General features: G+C 41.3%; 9 non-coding genes across 9 annotated transcripts; all 9 read right to left on the reverse strand.

Moving 5' to 3' along the window:
* Positions 1-876: 876 nt before the first annotated feature.
* TRNAI-AAU (transfer RNA isoleucine (anticodon AAU)) lies at positions 877-950 on the reverse strand. The gene has a single exon. It is a non-coding gene; the product is annotated as a tRNA-Ile (tRNA).
* Positions 951-3128: 2178 nt separating this feature from the next.
* Positions 3129-3202, reverse strand: TRNAI-AAU (transfer RNA isoleucine (anticodon AAU)). The gene has a single exon. It is a non-coding gene; the product is annotated as a tRNA-Ile (tRNA).
* Positions 3203-6340: 3138 nt separating this feature from the next.
* Positions 6341-6414, reverse strand: TRNAI-AAU (transfer RNA isoleucine (anticodon AAU)). Its single transcript has one exon. It is a non-coding gene; the product is annotated as a tRNA-Ile (tRNA).
* Positions 6415-8608: 2194 nt separating this feature from the next.
* Positions 8609-8682, reverse strand: TRNAI-AAU (transfer RNA isoleucine (anticodon AAU)). The gene has a single exon. It is a non-coding gene; the product is annotated as a tRNA-Ile (tRNA).
* Positions 8683-9816: 1134 nt separating this feature from the next.
* On the reverse strand, positions 9817-9890 carry TRNAI-AAU (transfer RNA isoleucine (anticodon AAU)). Its single transcript has one exon. It is a non-coding gene; the product is annotated as a tRNA-Ile (tRNA).
* A 2217-nt stretch (positions 9891-12107) lies between these two features.
* Positions 12108-12181, reverse strand: TRNAI-AAU (transfer RNA isoleucine (anticodon AAU)). The gene has a single exon. It is a non-coding gene; the product is annotated as a tRNA-Ile (tRNA).
* Positions 12182-13346: 1165 nt separating this feature from the next.
* TRNAI-AAU (transfer RNA isoleucine (anticodon AAU)) lies at positions 13347-13420 on the reverse strand. The gene has a single exon. It is a non-coding gene; the product is annotated as a tRNA-Ile (tRNA).
* Positions 13421-15656: 2236 nt separating this feature from the next.
* On the reverse strand, positions 15657-15730 carry TRNAI-AAU (transfer RNA isoleucine (anticodon AAU)). The gene has a single exon. It is a non-coding gene; the product is annotated as a tRNA-Ile (tRNA).
* A 2209-nt stretch (positions 15731-17939) lies between these two features.
* TRNAI-AAU (transfer RNA isoleucine (anticodon AAU)) lies at positions 17940-18013 on the reverse strand. Its single transcript has one exon. It is a non-coding gene; the product is annotated as a tRNA-Ile (tRNA).
* Between the last annotated feature and the right edge of the window lie 1987 nt (positions 18014-20000).

The raw sequence follows: 20000 nt of genomic DNA on the forward strand, positions 1-20000 counted from the left end.
GTAATCATCATATGTATAAGAGGCACCAGGTAACCATCATATGTACTAGATACTAGATGTAAACATTATATATACCGGATGCTCCTGGGAACCTTCATACAAGCAGCTGCCTCCAGGTACAGGAGACTCGTCCTTTACGATTCGCCGAATCCCTTCGGAGAATGTTTAAGAATTCCAACTGTCTGTTGGCAAATATTAGAATGGCTTTCAGACTTATGGATAAGGAAATATTCAACAAGTTGTTCATAACCTACAAAAACACTAAAACTGCAATATGCTTCCCAGGGTTGTTCACCGCACATAAAGAAACACAACGAGCCAATGGAGAAGGTCCAGAAGAAGGAAAACAAGCACGGTACCAGCATTAAGAGTTTAGTTAAAGAGAAAGCTCAGAGGCTTTACATTAGTCTATCATGAGCGAAAGAAGAGTGAGGAGTGATCTGATCACAACCTAGAAGTTTCTAAACCAGTGTGATGTCGTCAACAGTGTACAGTTCTTCGAAGGATCTAGGGATAGAACAACCAGAGGTCATAACATGTAATTAAGCAATGTACTTGTTCAAAGATATATGAATAAGTACTTTAACAGTATGAGAGTGGTGGAGAAATGGAACAGACTAAATGAGGAAATAGTAAATGTGGTCAACGTACAGAAAACCAAAAATCTTTATGATAGTGGAAAAGATTTAAGAGATGGGTTGTTTGGTCAGTTGTTTGGCCTTTAGACCTTTCAACTGGCACGGTCATTAAGGCCGACAACGTCATAATATACTGAAATACCAATAAATCATTAACAACTTCTTCAGGTGTTAAGACCTAATTTTAAGACCACATACACTCTCACTATGCATGTTGTACATCAAAAATTGTATACATTGGCCCGTAAGGGGGTCGAACCCTCGACATCCGCGTTATTAGCACGGCGCTCTAACCAACTGAGCTAACGGGCCGATAAAGATGGTTCCCAAGATTGTATAACTCCCTCCTAGTACAGCACACACACACACACACACACACACACACACACACACACACACACACACACTAGGAAAGAAAATAATGATTTACGGTTGTAACAACTAATGTTACTTGACAGTTTACAGTTGTCATCTGTGTGTGTGTGTAATCACCTATTTGTACTGTACGGGAAGGAAGTTTACACTGTTGGGGCCCCATCTCCTGAACATCCTCTCCTGTCATACGACTTTAAATGAAATCTCTCTTTGCTGTCTTCATTTAATATACACTCTTTCACTTTATTCCATTCATCCAACTTTCTTATACTATAAAAGTATTTCTCTACATATTTCATACCAAATCCTATGCTTAATTTCATGTTGTTCTCTGGTCCTATTATGAAAGAAGTGTCAACCGTTTACTTCATCAGTTTGGTAAAAGAAGTTGTATGTTGTGATCAGGTCACGCCTATCTTTTCTCTCATCCACGTTGGACATATATTAGGAATCCAATTTTTCTCTGTGATTCTGCTTTGTTGATACTGGTAACGTCCTTGTTGTCTTCCTCTGCACCACCTCTATTAGCTTTATGTGTTTTTTAGGCGTTGTTACTTCAAAATACTCACTCCACCTCCTCACTTCATCACTACTTGTGATTAACTCCCCATAAGCCCCCTTCACCGATGTTCCCATTTCTTCTCTTGTCTTAGGCACTTTATTTGCCTCCTTCCAAAATATCCTTTTATTCTCCCTAAAGTTTAACGATACTCTCTCATTTCCCTCTTTTTCACCTCTTGCACCTTTCTCTTGACCTCCTGCCCCTTTCTTTTATACATCTCCCAGTCATTTGCACCACTTCACTGCAAAAATCGTCCAAACGTTTCTCTCTCTTCTCTTTCACTAACAATCTTACTTCTTCATCCCACCACTCACTACCCTTTCTTATATGCCTACCTCCCATTTTTCTCATGCCACAAGCATCTTTTCCACAAGCCATCACTGCTTCCTTTAATACATCCCATTCCTCCCCCACTCCCCTTACGTCATTTCCTCTCAAGTTTTTCAATTCTGCACTCAACTTCCCTAGGACTTCCTCACACAAGCCTCCCTTCCGAGCTCCCTTACTCTCACCACTCTCCTGACCCCAACATTCTCTCTTCTTTTCTGATAACTACTAAACTTCGCCTTCGCCTCACTAAGATAATGATCAGACATGCCACCAGTTGCCCCTCTCAGCACATCAACATCCAAAAGTCTCTTTCACGCGCCTATCAATTAACACCTAATCCAATAACGATATCTGGCCATCTCTCCTACTTACATACGTATACCTAGGTATGTCTGTGTTTCTAAACGAAGTATTCCCAATCACCAGTCCTTTTTCAGTACGCAAATCCGCAAGCTCGTCACCATTTGTATTTACAACACTGAACACCCCATGTACACCAATTATACCCTCAACTATCACATTCCTCACCTTTGCATTCAAATCATCCATCACCATAACCCGGTCTCGTGCATCATAGCTGCTCCCAAAACACTTGCCTCTCATGATCTTTCTTCTCATAACCAGTTGCATAATCACCAATAATCACCTATCTTTCTCCATCCACTTTATGTTTTACCCATATCAATCTAGAGTATAGTTTCTTACACCCTGTCACATGCTTCCACAACTCCTGCTTCAGGAGTAGTGCTACTCCCTCCTTTTCTCTTGTCCTCTCACCAATCCCTGACTTTACTACTAAGGCATTCCCAAACCACTCTTCCCCTTTACCTTTCAGCTTCGTTTCACTCAGAGCCAAAAAGATTCAAGTTCCTTCCCTCAAACATACTAGGTATCTCTTCTTTTTCTCATCTTAGTTACATCCACACACATTTAGACACTCCAATCTGAGCCTTCGAGGAGGATGAGCACTCCCCGCATTACTCCTTCTTCTGTTTCCTCTTTTAGAAAGTTAAATATAAGGAGAGGAGGTTTTCTAGTCCCTGCTCCTGTCCCCTTTAATCACCTTCTAAGACAAGCGGGGAATACGGGGTAAATATTCTTTCTCCCCTATCTCCAGGGATAGGGGAGAAAGACTCTTTAAGTATATCTTCAGGTGTTAAGATGTAATTCTAAGACTACAAACACTCTCAATATGCATGTGACCCATCAAAAGTTGCGTACACTGGCCCTTAAGGGGGTCGAACCCTCGACATCCGCGTTATTAGCACGGCGCTCTAACCAACTGAGCTAACGGGCCGATAAAGATGGTTCCCAAGATTGTATAACTCCCTCCTAGTACAGCACACACACACACACACACACACACACACACACACACACACACACACACACACACACACACACACACACACACACACACACACACACACACACACACACACACACACACACACACACACACACACACACACACACACTAGGAAAGAAAATAATGATTTACGGTTGTAACAACTAATGTTACTTGACAGTTTACAGTTGTCATCTGTGTGTGTGTGTAATCACCTATTTGTACTGTACGGGAAGGAAGTTTACACTGTTGGGGCCCCATCTCCTGAACATCCTCTCCTGTCATACGACTTTAAATGAAATCTCTCTTTGCTGTCTTCATTTAATATACACTCTTTCACTTTATTCCATTCATCCAACTTTCTTATACTATAAAAGTATTTCTCTACCTATTTCATACCAAATCCTATGCTTAATTTCATGTTGTTCTTTGGTCCTATTATGAAAGAAGTGTCAACCGTTTACTTCATCAGTTTGGTAAAGGAGGTTGTATGTTGTGATCAGATCACGCCTATCTTTTCTCTCATCCACGTTGGACATATATTAGGAATCCAATTTTTCTCTGTGATTCTGCTTCCTCTCCACCACCTCTATTAGCTTTATGTTTTTTTTAGGCGTTGTTACTTCAAAATACTCACTCCACCTCCTCACTTCATCACTACTTGTGATTAACTCCACATAAGCCCCCTTCACCGATGTTCCCATTTCTTCTCTTGTCTTAGGCACTTTATTTGCCTCCTTCCAAAATATCCTTTTATTCTCCCTAAAGTTTAACGATACTCTCATTTCCCTCTTTTTCACCTCTTGGACCTTTCTCTTGACCTCCTGCCCCTTTCTTTTATACATCTCCCAGTCATTTGCCCTACTTCACTGCAAAAATCGTCCAAACGTTTCTCTCTCTTCTCTTTCACTAACAATCTTACTTCTTCATCCCACCACTCACTACCCTTTCTTATAAGCCTACCTCCCATTTTTCTCATGCCACAAGCATCTTTTCCACAAGCTATCACTGCTTCCTTTAATACATCCCATTCCTCCCCCACTCCCCTTACGTCATTTCCTCTCAGCTTTTTTAATTTTGCACTCAATCTTTCCTAGGACTTCCTCACACAAGTCTCCTTTCCGAGCTCACTTACTCTCACCAGTCTCCTCACCCCAACATTCTCTCTTCTTTTCTGATTACTACTAAACTTCGCCTTCGCCTCACTAAGGTAATGATCAGACATGCCTCCAGTTGCCCCTCTCAGAATATCAACTTACAGAAATCTCTTTCACGCGCCTATCAATTAACACGTAATCCAATAATGCTCTCTGGCCATCTCTCATACTTGCATACGTATACCTATGTATATCTGTGTTTCTAAGCGAAGGATTCTAAATTACCACTCCTTTTTAAGTACGCAAATCCACAATCTCATCACCATTTGTATTTACAATACTGAACAACCCATGTACACCAATTATATCCTCAACTATCACATTCCTCACCTTTGCATTCAAATCACCCATCACCATAACCCGGTTTCGTGTATCAAAGCTGCTCCCAAACCACTTGCCTCTCATGATCTTTCTTCTCATGACCAGTTGCATAATCACCGATAATCACCCATCTTTCTCCATCCACTTTCAGTTTCACCCATATCAATCTTGAGTATATTTTCTTGCACCCTGCTACATGCACCACAACTCCTGCTTCAGTAGTAGTGCTACTCCCTCCTTTGCTCTTATCCTCTCACAAATCCCTGACATTATCTCCAGGGATAGGAGAGAAAGACTCTTTAAGTATATTTCCAGGTGTTAAGATGTAATTCTAAGACTACAAGCACTCTCAATATGCATGTGACCCATCAAAAGTTGCGTACACTGGCCCTTAAGGGGGTCGAACCCTCGACATCCGCATTATTAGCACGGCGCTCTAACGAACTGAGCTAACAGGCCGATAAAGATGTTTCCCAAGATTTTATAACCCCATCCTAGTACAGTAAACACACAATCACACACACACACACACACACACACACACACACACACACAGACACACACACAGACACACACACACACACACTGGAAAAGAAGATAATGTTTTACGGTTTTAATAACCAATGTTACATGACACTTTACAGTCGTAACCATCATATGTACAGAAGGCTGCAGGTGACCATCATATATACAGAAACCTCCAGGTAACCATCATATGTACAGCAGGCACCAGGTAATCATCATATGTATAAGAGGCACCAGGTAACCATCATATGTACTAGATACTAGATGTAAACATTATATATACCGGATGCTCCTGGGAACCTTCATACAAGCAGCTGCCTCCAGGTACAGGAGACTCGTCCTTTACGATTCGCCGAATCCCTTCGGAGAATGTTTAAGAATTCCAACTGTCTGTTGGCAAATATTAGAATGGCTTTCAGACTTATGGATAAGGAAATATTCAACAAGTTGTTCATAACCTACAAAAACACTAAAACTGCAATATGCTTCCCAGGGTTGTTCACCGCACATAAAGAAACACAACGAGCCAATGGAGAAGGTCCAGAAGAAGGAAAACAAGCACGGTACCAGCATTAAGAGTTTAGTTAAAGAGAAAGCTCAGAGGCTTTACATTAGTCTATCATGAGCGAAAGAAGAGTGAGGAGTGATCTGATCACAACCTAGAAGTTTCTAAACCAGTGTGATGTCGTCAACAGTGTACAGTTCTTCGAAGGATCTAGGGATAGAACAACCAGAGGTCATAACATGTAATTAAGCAATGTACTTGTTCAAAGATATATGAATAAGTACTTTAACAGTATGAGAGTGGTGGAGAAATGGAACAGACTAAATGAGGAAATAGTAAATGTGGTCAACTTACAGAAAACCAAAAATCTTTATGATAGTGGAAAAGATTTAAGAGATGGGTTGTTTGGTCAGTTGTTTGGCCTTTAGACCTTTCAACTGCCACGGTCATTAAGGCCGACAACGTCATAATATACTGAAATACCAATAAATCATTAACAACTTCTTCAGGTGTTAAGACCTAATTTTAAGACCACATACACTCTCACTATGCATGTTGTACATCAAAAATTGTATACATTGGCCCGTAAGGGGGTCGAACCCTCGACATCCGCGTTATTAGCACGGCGCTCTAACCAACTGAGCTAACGGGCCGATAAAGATGGTTCCCAAGATTGTATAACTCCCTCCTAGTACAGCACACACACACACACACACACACACAAACACACACACACACACACACACACACACACACACACACACTAGGAAAGAAATAATGATTTACGGTTGTAACAACTAATGTTACTTGACAGTTTACAGTTGTCATCTGTGTGTGTGTGTAATCACCTATTTGTACTGTACGGGAAGGAAGTTTACACTGTTGGGGCCCCATCTCCTGAACATCCTCTCCTGTCATACGACTTTAAATGAAATCTCTCTTTGCTGTCTTCATTTAATATACACTCTTTCACTTTATTCCATTCATCCAACTTTCTTATACTATAAAAGTATTTCTCTACATATTTCATACCAAATCCTATGCTTAATTTCATGTTGTTCTCTGGTCCTATTATGAAAGAAGTGTCAACCGTTTACTTCATCAGTTTGGTAAAAGAAGTTGTATGTTGTGATCAGGTCACGCCTATCTTTTCTCTCATCCACGTTGGACATATATTAGGAATCCAATTTTTCTCTGTGATTCTGCTTTGTTGATACTGGTAACGTCCTTGTTGTCTTCCTCTGCACCACCTCTATTAGCTTTATGTGTTTTTTAGGCGTTGTTACTTCAAAATACTCACTCCACCTCCTCACTTCATCACTACTTGTGATTAACTCCCCATAAGCCCCCTTCACCGATGTTCCCATTTCTTGTCTTGTCTTAGGCACTTTATTTGCCTCCTTCCAAAATATCCTTTTATTCTCCCTAAAGTTTAACGATACTCTCTCATTTCCCTCTTTTTCACCTCTTGCACCTTTCTCTTGACCTCCTGCCCCTTTCTTTTATACATCTCCCAGTCATTTGCACCACTTCACTGCAAAAATCGTCCAAACGTTTCTCTCTCTTCTCTTTCACTAACAATCTTACTTCTTCATCCCACCACTCACTACCCTTTCTTATATGCCTACCTCCCATTTTTCTCATGCCACAAGCATCTTTTCCACAAGCCATCACTGCTTCCTTTAATACATCCAATTCCTCCCCCACTCCCCTTACGTCATTTCCTCTCAACTTTTTCAATTTTGCACTCAATCTTTCCTAGGACTTCCTCACACAAGTCTCCTTTCCGAGCTCACTTACTCTCACCACTCTCCTCACCCCAACATTCTCTCTTCTTTTCTGAAAACTACTAAACTTCGCCTTCGCCTCACTAAGATAATGATCAGACATCCCTCCAGTTGCCCCTCTCAGCATATCAACATCCAAAAGTCTCTTTCACGCGCCTATCAATTAACACGTAATCCAATAATGCTCTCTGGCCATCTCTCCTACTTACATACGTATACCTATGTATATCTGTGTTTCTAAGCGAAGGATTCCCAATCACCACTCCTTTTTCAGTACGCAAATCCACAATCTCCTCACCATTTGTATTTACAACACTGAACACCCCATGTACACCAATTATACCCTCAACTATCACATTCCTCACCTTTGCATTCAAATCACCCATCACCATAACCCGGTTTCGTGTATCAAAGCTGCTCCCAAAACACTTGCCTCTCATGATCTTTCTTCTCATGACCAGTTGCATAATCACCGATAATCACCCATCTTTCTCCATCCACTTTCAGTTTCACCCATATCAATCTTGAGTATATTTTCTTGCACCCTGCTACATGCTTCCACAACTCCTGCTTCAGGAGTAGTGCTACTCCCTCCTTTGCTCTTGTCCTCTCACCAATCCCTGACTTTACTCCTAAGGCACTCCCAAACCACTCTTCCCATTTACCCTTGAGCTTCGATTCACTTAGAGCCAAAACATTCAGGTACCTTCCCTCAAACATACTACCATCTCTCCTCTTTTCCCATCTTAATTACATCCACACATATGTAGACACTCCAATCTGAGTCTTCGAGGAGGATGAGCACTCCCCGCATTACTCCTTCTTCTGTTTCCTCTTTTAGAAAGTTAAATATAAGGAGGGGAGGTTTTCTAGTCCCCTGCTCCTGTCCCCTTTAATCACCTTCTAAGACAAGCGGGGAATACGGGGTAAATATTCTTTCTCCCCTATCTCCAGGGATAGGGGAGAAAGACTCTTTAAGTATATCTTCAGGTGTTAAGATGTAATTCTAAGACTACAAACACTCTCAATATGCATGTGACCCATCAAAAGTTGCGTACACTGGCCCTTAAGGGGGTCGAACCCTCGACATCCGCGTTATTAGCACGGCGCTCTAACCAACTGAGCTAACGGGCCGATAAAGATGGTTCCCAAGATTGTATAACTCCATCCTAGTACAGCAAACACACACACACACACACACACACACACACACACACACACACACACACACACACACACACACACTGGAAAAGAAGATAATGTTTTACGGTTTTGATAACCAATGTTACATGACAGTTTACAGTCGTAACCATCATATGTACAGGAGGCTGCAGGTGACCATCATATGTACAGAAACCTCCAGGTAACCATCATATGTACAGCAGGCACCAGGTAATCATCATATGTATAAGAGGCACCAGGTAACCATCATATGTACTAGATACTAGATGTAAACATTATATATACCGGATGCTCCTGGGAACCTTCATACAAGCAGCTGCCTCCAGGTACAGGAGACTCGTCCTTTACGATTCGCCGAATCCCTTCGGAGAATGTTTAAGAATTCCAACTGTCTGTTGGCAAATATTAGAATGGTTTTCAGACTTATGGATAAGGAAATATTCAACAAGTTGTTCATAACCTACAAAAACACTAAAACTGCAATATGCTTTCCAGGGTTGTTCACCGCACATAAAGAAACACAACGAGCCAATGGAGAAGGTCCAGAAGAAGGAAAACAAGCACGGTACCAGCATTAAGAGTTTAGTTAAAGAGAAAGCTCAGAGGCTTTACATTAGTCTATCATGAGCGAAAGAAGAGTGAGGAGTGATCTGATCACAACCTAGAAGTTTCTAAACCAGTGTGATGTCGTCAACAGTGTACAGTTCTTCGAAGGATCTAGGGATAGAACAACCAGAGGTCATAACATGTAATTAAGCAATGTACTTGTTCAAAGATATATGAATAAGTACTTTAACAGTATGAGAGTGGTGGAGAAATGGAACAGACTAAATGAGGAAATAGTAAATGTGGTCAACGTACAGAAAACCAAAAATCTTTATGATAGTGGAAAAGATTTAAGAGATGGGTTGTTTGGTCAGTTGTTTGGCCTTTAGACCTTTCAACTGCCACGGTCATTAAGGCCGACAACGTCATAATATACTGAAATACCAATAAATCATTAACAACTTCTTCAGGTGTTAAGACCTAATTTTAAGACCACATACACTCTCACTATGCATGTTGTACATCAAAAATTGTATACATTGGCCCGTAAGGGGGTCGAACCCTCGACATCCGCGTTATTAGCACGGCGCTCTAACCAACTGAGCTAACGGGCCGATAAAGATGGTTCCCAAGATTGTATAACTCCCTCCTAGTACAGCACACACACACACACACACACACACACACACACACACACACACACACACACACACACACACACACACACACACACACACACACACACACAGGAAAGAAAATAATGATTTACGGTTGTAACAACTAATGTTACTTGACAGTTTACAGTTGTCATCTGTGTGTGTGTGTAATCACCTATTTGTACTGTACGGGAAGGAAGTTTACACTGTTGGGGCCCCATCTCCTGAACATCCTCTCCTGTCATACGACTTTAAATGAAATCTCTCTTTGCTGTCTTCATTTAATATACACTCTTTCACTTTATTCCATTCATCCAACTTTCTTATACTATAAAAGTATTTCTCTACATATTTCATACCAAATCTTATGCTTAATTTCATGTTGTTCTCTGGTCCTATTATGAAAGAAGTGTCAACCGTTTACTTCATCAGTTTGGTAAAAGAAGTTGTATGTTGTGATCAGGTCACGCCTATCTTTTCTCTCATCCACGTTGGACATATATTAGGAATCCAATTTTTCTCTACGATTCTGCTTTGTTGATACTGGTAACGTCCTTGTTGTCTTCCTCTGCACCACCTCTATTAGCTTTATGTGTTTTTTAGGCGTTGTTACTTCAAAATACTCACTCCACCTCCTCACTTCATCACTACTTGTGATTAACTCCCCATAAGCCCCCTTCACCGATGTTCCCATTTCTTCTCTTGTCTTAGGCACTTTATTTGCCTCCTTCCAAAATATCCTTTTATTCTCGCTAAAGTTTAACGATACTCTCTCATTTCCCTCTTTTTCACCTCTTGCACCTTTCTCTTGACCTCCTGCCCCTTTCTTTTATACATCTCCCAGTCATTTGCACCACTTCACTGCAAAAATCGTCCAAACGTTTCTCTCTCTTCTCTTTCACTAACAATCTTACTTCTTCATCCCACCACTCACTACCCTTTCTTATATGCCTACCTCCCATTTTTCTCATACCACAAGCATCTTTTCCACAAGCCATCACTGCTTCCTTTAATACATCCCATTCCTCCCCCACTCCCCTTACGTCATTTCCTCTCAATTTTTTCAATTTTGCACTCAATCTTTCCTAGGACTTCCTCAAACAAGTCTCCTTATCGAGCTCACTTACTCTCACCACTCTCCTCACCCCAACATTCTCTCTTCTTTTCTGAAAGCTACTAAATTTCGCCTTAGCCTCAGTAAGATAATGATCAAACATGCCTCCAGTTGCCCCTCTCAGCATATCAACATCCAAAACTCTCTTTCAAGCGCATATCAATTAACACGTAATCCAAGAACGCTCTCTGACCATTTCTCATCCATTCATACGTATACCTATGTATATATGTGTTTCTAAGCGAAGGATTCCTAATCACCACACCCTTTTCAGTGCGCAAATCCACAATCTCCTCACCATATCTATTTCCAACACTGAACACCCCATGTACACCAATTATACCCTCAACTATCACATTCCTCACCTTTGCATTCAAATCACCCATCACCATAACCCGGTTTCGTGTATCAAAGCTGCTCCCAAAACACTTGCCTCTCATGATCTTTCTTCTCATGACCAGTTGCATAATCACCGATAATCACCCATCTTTCTCCATCCACTTTCAGTTTCACCCATATCAATCTTGAGTATATTTTCTTGCACTCTGCTACATGCTTCCACAACTCCTGCTTCAGGAGTAGTGCTACTCCCTCCTTTTCTCTTGTCCTCTCACCAATCTCTGACTTTACTCCTAAAGCACTCCCAAACCACTCTTCCCATTTACCCTTGAGCTTCGTTTCACTTAGAGCCAAAACATTCAGGTTCCTTCCCTCAAACATACTACCCATCTCTCCTCTTTTCTCATCTTAATTACATCCACACACATGTAGACACTCCAATCTGAGTCTTCGAGGAGGATGAGCACTCCCCGCATTACTCCTTCTTCTGTTTCCTCTTTTAGAAAGTTAAATATAAGGAGGGGAGGTTTTCTAGTCCCCTGCTCCTGTCCCCTTTAATCACCTTCTAAGACAAGCGGGGAATACGGGGTAAATATTCTTTCTCCCCTATCTCCAGGGATAGGGGAGAAAGACTCTTTAAGTATATCTTCAGGTGTTAAGATGTAATTCTAAGACTACAAACACTCTCAATATGCATGTGACCCATCAAAAGTTGCGTACACTGGCCCTTAAGGGGGTCGAACCCTCGACATCCGCGTTATTAGCACGGCGCTCTAACCAACTGAGCTAACGGGCCGATAAAGATGGTTCCCAAGATTGTATAACTCCATCCCAGTGCAGCAAACACACACACACACACACACACACACACACACACACACACACACACACACACACACACACACACAATGGAAAAGAAGATAATGTTTTGCGGTTTTAATAACCAGTGTTACATGACAGTTAACAGTCGTAACCATCATATGTACAGGAGGCTGCAGGTGACCATCATATGTACAGAAACCTCCAGGTAACCATCATATGTACAGCAGGCACCAGGTAACCATCATATGTACAGCAGGCACCAGGTAATCATCATATGTATAAGAGGCACCAGGTAACCATCATATGTACTAGATACTAGATGTAAACATTATATATACCGGTTGCTCCTGGGAACCTTCATACAAGCAGCTGCCTCCAGGTACAGGAGACTCGTCCTTTACGATTCGCCGAATCCCTTCGGAGAATGTTTAAGAATTCCAACTGTGTGTTGGCAAATATTAGAATGGCTTTCAGACTTATGGATAAGGCAATATTCAACAAGTTGTTCATAACCTACAAAAACACTAAAACTGCAATATGCTTCCCAGGGTTGTTCACCGCACATAAAGAAACACAACGAGCCAATGGAGAAGGTCCAGAAGAAGGAAAACAAGCACGGTACCAGCATTAAGAGTTTAGTTAAAGAGAAAGCTCAGAGGCTTTACATTAGTCTATCATGAGCGAAAGAAGAGTGAGGAGTGATCTGATCACAACCTAGAAGTTTCTAAACCAGTATGATGTCGTCAACAGTGTACAGTTCTTCGAAGGATCTAGGTATAGAGCAACCAGAGGTCATAACATGTAATTAAACAATGTACTTGTTCAAAGATATATGAATAAGTACTTTAACAGTATGAGAGTGGTGGAGAAATGGAACAGACTAAATGAGGAAATAGTAAATGTGGTCAACTTACAGAAAACCAAAAATCTTTATGATAGTGGAAAAGATTTAAGAGATGGTTTGTTTGGTCAGTTGTTTGTCCTTTAGACCTTTCAACTGCCACGGTCATTAAGGCCGACAACGTCATAATATAGTGAAATACCAATAAATCATTAACAACTTCTTCAGGTGTTAAGACCTTATTTTAAGACCACATGCACTCTCACTATGCATGTTGTACATCAAAAATTGTATACATTGGCCCGTAAGGGGGTCGAACCCTCGACATCCGCGTTATTAGCACGGCGCTCTAACCAACTGAGCTAACGGGCCGATAAAGATGGTTCCCAAGATTGTATAACTCCCTCCTAGTACAGCACACAGACACACACACACACACACACACACACACACACACACACACACACACACACATACAAACACACACACACACACACACACACACACACACACACACACACACACACACACACTAGGAACGAAAATAATGATTTACGGTTGTAACAACTAATGTTACTTGAGAGTTTACAGTTGTCATCTGTGTGTGTGTATAATCACCTATTTGTACTGTACGGGAAGGAAGTTTACACTGTTGGGGCCCCATCTCCTGAACATCATCTCGTGTCATGCGACTTTAAATGAAATCTCTCTTTGCTGTCTTCATTTAATATACACTCTTTCACTTTATTCCATTCATCCAACTTTCTTATACTATAAAATTATTTCTCTACATATTTCATACCAAATCCTATGCTTAATTTCATGTTGTTCTCTGGTCCTATTATGAAAGAAGAGTCAACCGTTTAATTCATCAGTTTGGTAAAAGAAGTTGTATGTTGTGATCAGGTCACGCCTATCTTTTCTCTCATCAACGTTGGACATATATTAGGAATCCAATTTTTCTCTGTGATTCTTCTTTGTTGATACTGGTAACGTCCTTGTTGTCTTCCTCTGCACCACCTCTATTAGCTTTATGTGTTTTTTAGGCGTTGTTACTTCAAAATACTCACTCCACCTCCTCACTTCATCACTACTTGTGATTAACTCCCCATAAGCCCCCTTCACCGATGTTCCCATTTCTTCTCTTGTCTTAGGCACTTTATTTGCCTCCTTCCAAAATATCCTTTTATTCTCCCTAAAGTTTAACGATACTCTCTCATTTCCCTCTTTTTCACCTCTTGCACCTTTTTCATGACCTCCTGCCCCTTTCTTTTATACTTCTCCCAGTCATTTGCACCACTTCACTGCAAAAATCGTCCAAACGTTTCTCTCTCTTCTCTTTCACTAACAATCTTATTTCCTCGTCCCACCACTCACTACCCTTTCTTATATGCCTATCTCCCATTTTTCTCATGCCACAAGCATCTTTTCCACAAGCCATCACTGCTTCCTGTAATACATCCCATTTCTCCCCCACTCCCCTTACGTCATTTCCTCTCAACTTTTTCAATTTTGCACTCAATCTTTCCTAGGACTTCCTCACACAAGTCTCCTTTCCTTACTTTCACCACTCTCCTCACCCAACATTCTCTCTTCTTTTCTGAAAACAACTAAACTTCGCCTTCGCCTCACTAAGATAATGATCAGACATCCCTCCAGTTGCCCCTCTCAGCATATCAACATCCAAAAGTCTCTTTCACGCTCCTATCAATTAATACGTAATCCAATAATGCTCTCTGTTCATCTCTCCTACTTACATACGTATACCTATGTATATCTGTGTTTCTAAGCGAAGGATTCCCAATCACCACTCCTTTTTCAGTACGCAAATCCACAATCTAAACACCATTTGTATTTACAACACTGAACACCCCATGTACACCAATTATACCCTCAACTATCACATTCCTCACCTTTGCATTCAAATCACCCATTACCATAACCCGGTTTCGTGTATGAAAGCTGCTCCCAAAACACTTGCCTCTCATGATCTTTCTTCTCATGACCAGTTGCATAATCACCGATAATCACCCATCTTTCTCCATCCACTTTCAGTTTCACCCATATCAATCTTGAGTATATTTTCTTGCACCCTGCTACATGCTTCCACAACTCCTGCTTCAGGAGTAGTGCTACTCCCTCCTTTGCTCTTGTCCTCTCACCAATCCCTGACTTTACTCCTAAGGCACTCCCAAACCACTCTTCCCATTTACCCTTGAGCTTCGTTTCACTTAGAGCCAAAACATTCAGGTTCCTTCCCTCAAACATACTACCCATCTCTCCTCTTTTCTCATCTTAATTACATCCACACACATGTAGACACTCCAATCTGAGTCTTCGAGGAGGATGAGCACTCCCCGCATTACTCCTTCTTCTGTTTCCTCTTTTAGAAAGTTAAATATAAGGAGGGGAGGTTTTCTAGTCCCTGCTCCTGTCCCCTTTAATCACCTTCTAAGACAAGCGGGGAATACGGGGTAAATATTCTTTCTCCCCTATCTCCAGGGATAGGGGAGAAAGACTCTTTAAGTATATCTTCAGGTGTTAAGATGTAATTCTAAGACTACAAACACTCTCAATATGCATGTGACCCATCAAAAGTTGCGTACACTGGCCCTTAAGTGGGTCGAACCCTCGACATCCGCGTTATTAGCACGGCGCTCTAACCAACTGAGCTAACGGGCCGATAAAGATGGTTCCCAAGATTGTATAACTCCATCCTAGTACAGCACACACACACACACACACACACACACACACACACACACACACACACACACACACACACACACACACACACACACACACACTAGGAAAGAAAATAATGATTTACGGTTGTAACAACTAATGTTACTTGACAGTTTACAGTTGTCATCTGTGTGTGTGTGTAATCACCTATTTGTACTGTACGGGAAGGAAGTTTACACTGTTGGGGCCCCATCTCCTGAACATCCTCTACTGTCATACGACTTTAAATGAAATCTCTCTTTGCTGTCTTCATTTAATATACACTCTTTCACTTTATTCCATTCATCCAACTTTCTTATACTATAAAAGTATTTCTCTACATATTCATACCAAATCCTATGCTTAATTTCATGTTGTTCTCTGGTCCTATTATGAAAGAAGTGTCAACCGTTTACTTCATCAGTTTGGTAAAAGAAGTTGTATGTTGTGATCAGGTCACGCCTATCTTTTCTCTCATCCACGTTGGACATATATTAGGAATCCAATTTTTCTCTTTGATTCTGCTTTGTTGATACTGGTAACGTCCTTGTTGTCTTCCTCTGCACCACCTCTATTAGCTTTATGTGTTTTTTAGGCGTTGTTACTTCAAAATACTCACTCCACCTCCTCACTTCATCACTACTTGTGATTAACTCCCCATAAGCCCCCTTCACCGATGTTCCCATTTCTTGTCTTGTCTTAGGCACTTTATTTGCCTCCTTCCAAAATATCCTTTTATTCTCGCTAAAGTTTAACGATACTCTCTCATTTCCCTCTTTTTCACCTCTTGCACCTTTCTCTTGACCTCCTGCCCCTTTCTTTTATACATCTCCCAGTCATTTGCACCACTTCACTGCAAAAATCGTCCAAACGTTTCTCTCTCTTCTCTTTCACTAACAATCTTACTTCTTCATCCCACCACTCACTACCCTTTCTTATATGCCTACCTCCCATTTTTCTCATGCCACAAGCATCTTTTCCACAAGCCATCACTGCTTCCTTTAATACATCCCATTCCTCCCCCACTCCCCTTACGTCATTTCCTCTCAACTTTTTCAATTTTGCACTCAATCTTTCCTAGGACTTCCTCAAACAAGTCTCCTTATCGAGCTCACTTACTCTCACCACTCTCCTCACCCCAACATTCTCTCTTCTTTTCTGAAAACTACTAAATTTCGCCTTCGCCTCACTAAGATAATGATCAGACATGCCTCCAGTTGCCCCTCTCAGCATATCAACATCCAAAAGTCTCTTTCACGCGCATATCAATTAACACGTAATCCAAGAACGCTCTCTGACCATTTCTCCTACTTTCATACGTATACCTATGTATATATGTGTTTCTAAGCGAAGGATTCCCAATCACCACACCCTTTCAGTGCGCAAATCCACAATCTCCTCACCATATTTATTTCCAACACTGAACACCCCATGTACACCAATTATACCCTCAACTATCACATTCCTCACCTTTGCATTCAAATCACCCATCACCATAACCCGGTTTCGTGTATCAAAGCTGCTCCCAAAACACTTGCCTCTCATGATCTTTCTTCTCATAACCAGTTGCATAATCACCGATAATCACCCATCTTTCTCCATCCACTTTCAGTTTCACCCATATCAATCTTGAGTATATTTTCTTGCACCCTGCTACATGCTTCCACAACTCCTGCTTCAGGAGTAGTGCTACTCCCTCCTTTGCTCTTGTCCTCTCACCAATCCCTGACTTTACTCCTAAGGCATTCCCAAACCACTCTTCCCATTTACCCTTGAGCTTCGTTTCACTTAGAGCCAAAACATTCAGGTTCCTTCCCTCAAACATACTACCCATCTCTCCTCTTTTCTCATCTTAATTACATCCACACACATGTAGACACTCCAATCTGAGTCTTCGAGGAGGATGAGCACTCCCCGCATTACTCCTTCTTCTGTTTCCTCTTTTAGAAAGTTAAATATAAGGAGGGGAGGTTTTCTAGTCCCCTGCTCCTGTCCCCTTTAATCACGTTCTAAGACAAGCGGGGAATACGGGGTAAATATTCTTTCTCCCCTATCTCCAGGGATAGGGAGAGAAAGACTCTTTAAGTATATCTTCAGGTGTTAAGATGTAATTCTAAGACTACAAACACTCTCAATATGCATGTGACCCATCAAAAGTTGCGTACACTGGCCCTTAAGGGGGTCGAACCCTCGACATCCGCGTTATTAGCACGGCGCTCTAACCAACTGAGCTAACGGGCCGATAAAGATGGTTCCCAAGATTGTATAACTACATCCTAGTACAGCAAACACACACACACACACACACACACACACACACACACACACACACACACACACACACACACACTAGGAAAGAAAATAATGATTTACGGTTGTAACAACTAATGTTACTTGACAGTTTACAGTTGTCATCTGTGTGTGTGTGTGTAATCACCTATTTGTACTGTACGGGAAGGAAGTTTACACTGTTGGGGCCCCATCTCCTGAACATCATCTCCTGTCATACGACTTTAAATGAAATCTCTCTTTGCTGTCTTCATTTAATATACACTCTTTCACTTTATTCCATTCATCCAACTTTCTTATACTATAAAAGTATTTCTCTACATATTTCATACCAAATCCTATGCTTAATTTCATGTTGTTCTCTGGTCCTATTATGAAAGAAGTGTCAACCGTTTACTTCATCAGTTTGGTAAAAGAAGTTGTATGTTGTGATCAGGTCACTCCGATCTTTTCTCTCATCCACGTTGGACATAAATTAGGAATCCAATTCTTCTCTGTGATTCTGCTTTGTTGATACTGGTAACGTCCTTGTTGTCTTCCTCTGCACCACCTCTATTAGCTTTATGTGTTTTTTAGGCGTTGTTACTTCAAAATACTCACTCCACCTCCTCACTTCATCACTACTTTTGATTAACTCCCCATAAGCCCCCTTCACCGATGTTCCCATTTCTTCTCTTGTCTTAGGCACTTTATTTTCCTCCTTCCAAAATATCCTTTTATTCTCCCTAAAGTTTAACGATACTTCCTCATTTCCCTCTTTTTCACCTCTTGCACCTTTCTCTGACCTCCTGCCCCTTTCTTTTATACATCTCCCAGTCATTTCCACCACTTCACTGCAAAAATCGTCCAAACGTTTCTCTCTTTTCTCTTTCATTAACAATCTTACTTCTTCATCCCACCACTCACTACCCTTTCTTATATGCCTACCTCCCATTTTTCTCATGCCACAAGCATCTTTTCCACAAGCCATCACTGCTTCCTTTAATACATCCCATTCCTCCCCCACTCCCCTTACGTCATTTCCTCTCAACTTTTTCAATTTTGCACTCAATCTTTCCTAGGACTTCCTCACACAAGTCTCCTTCAGAGCTCACTTACTCTCACCAATCTCCTCACCCCAACATTCTCTCTTATTTTCTGAAAACTACTAAACTTCGCCTTCGCCTCACTAAGATAATGATCAGACATGCCTCCAGTTGCCCCTCTCAGCATATCAACATCCAAAAGTCTCTTTCACGCGCCTGTCAATTAACACGTAATCTAATAATGCTCTCTGGCCATCGCTCCTACTTACATACGTATAACTATGTATATCTGTGTTTCTAAGCGAAGGATTCCCAATCACCACTCCTTTTTCAGTACGCAAATCCACAATCTCCTCACCATTTGTATTTACAACACTAAACACCCCATGTACACCAATTATACCCTCAACTATCACATTCCTCACCTTTGTATTCAAAACACCCATCACCATAACCCGGTTTCGTGTATGAAAGCTGCTCCCAAAACACTTGCCTCTCATGATCTTTCTTCTCATGACCAGTTGCATAATCACCCATAATCACCCATCCTTCTCCATCCACTATCAGTTTCACCCATATCAATCTTGAGTATATTTTCTTGCACACTGCTACATGCTTCCACAACTCCTGCTTCAGGAGTAGTGCTACTCCCTCCTTTGCTCTTGTCCTCTCACCAATCTCTGACTTTACTCTTAAAGCACTCCCAAACCACTCTGCCCATTTACCCTTGAGCTTCGTTTCACTTAGAGCCAGAACATTCAGGTTCCTTCCCTCAAACATACTACCCATCTCTCCTCTTTTCTGATCTTAATTACATCCACACACATTTGGACACTCCAATCTGAGTCTTCGAGGATGATGAGCACTCCCCGCATTACTCCTTCTTCTGTTTCCTCTTTTAGAAAGTTAAATAT

This window comes from Panulirus ornatus, chromosome 29, assembly GCF_036320965.1.
Source record: "Panulirus ornatus isolate Po-2019 chromosome 29, ASM3632096v1, whole genome shotgun sequence".
Lineage (NCBI taxonomy): Eukaryota > Metazoa > Arthropoda > Malacostraca > Decapoda > Palinuridae > Panulirus > Panulirus ornatus.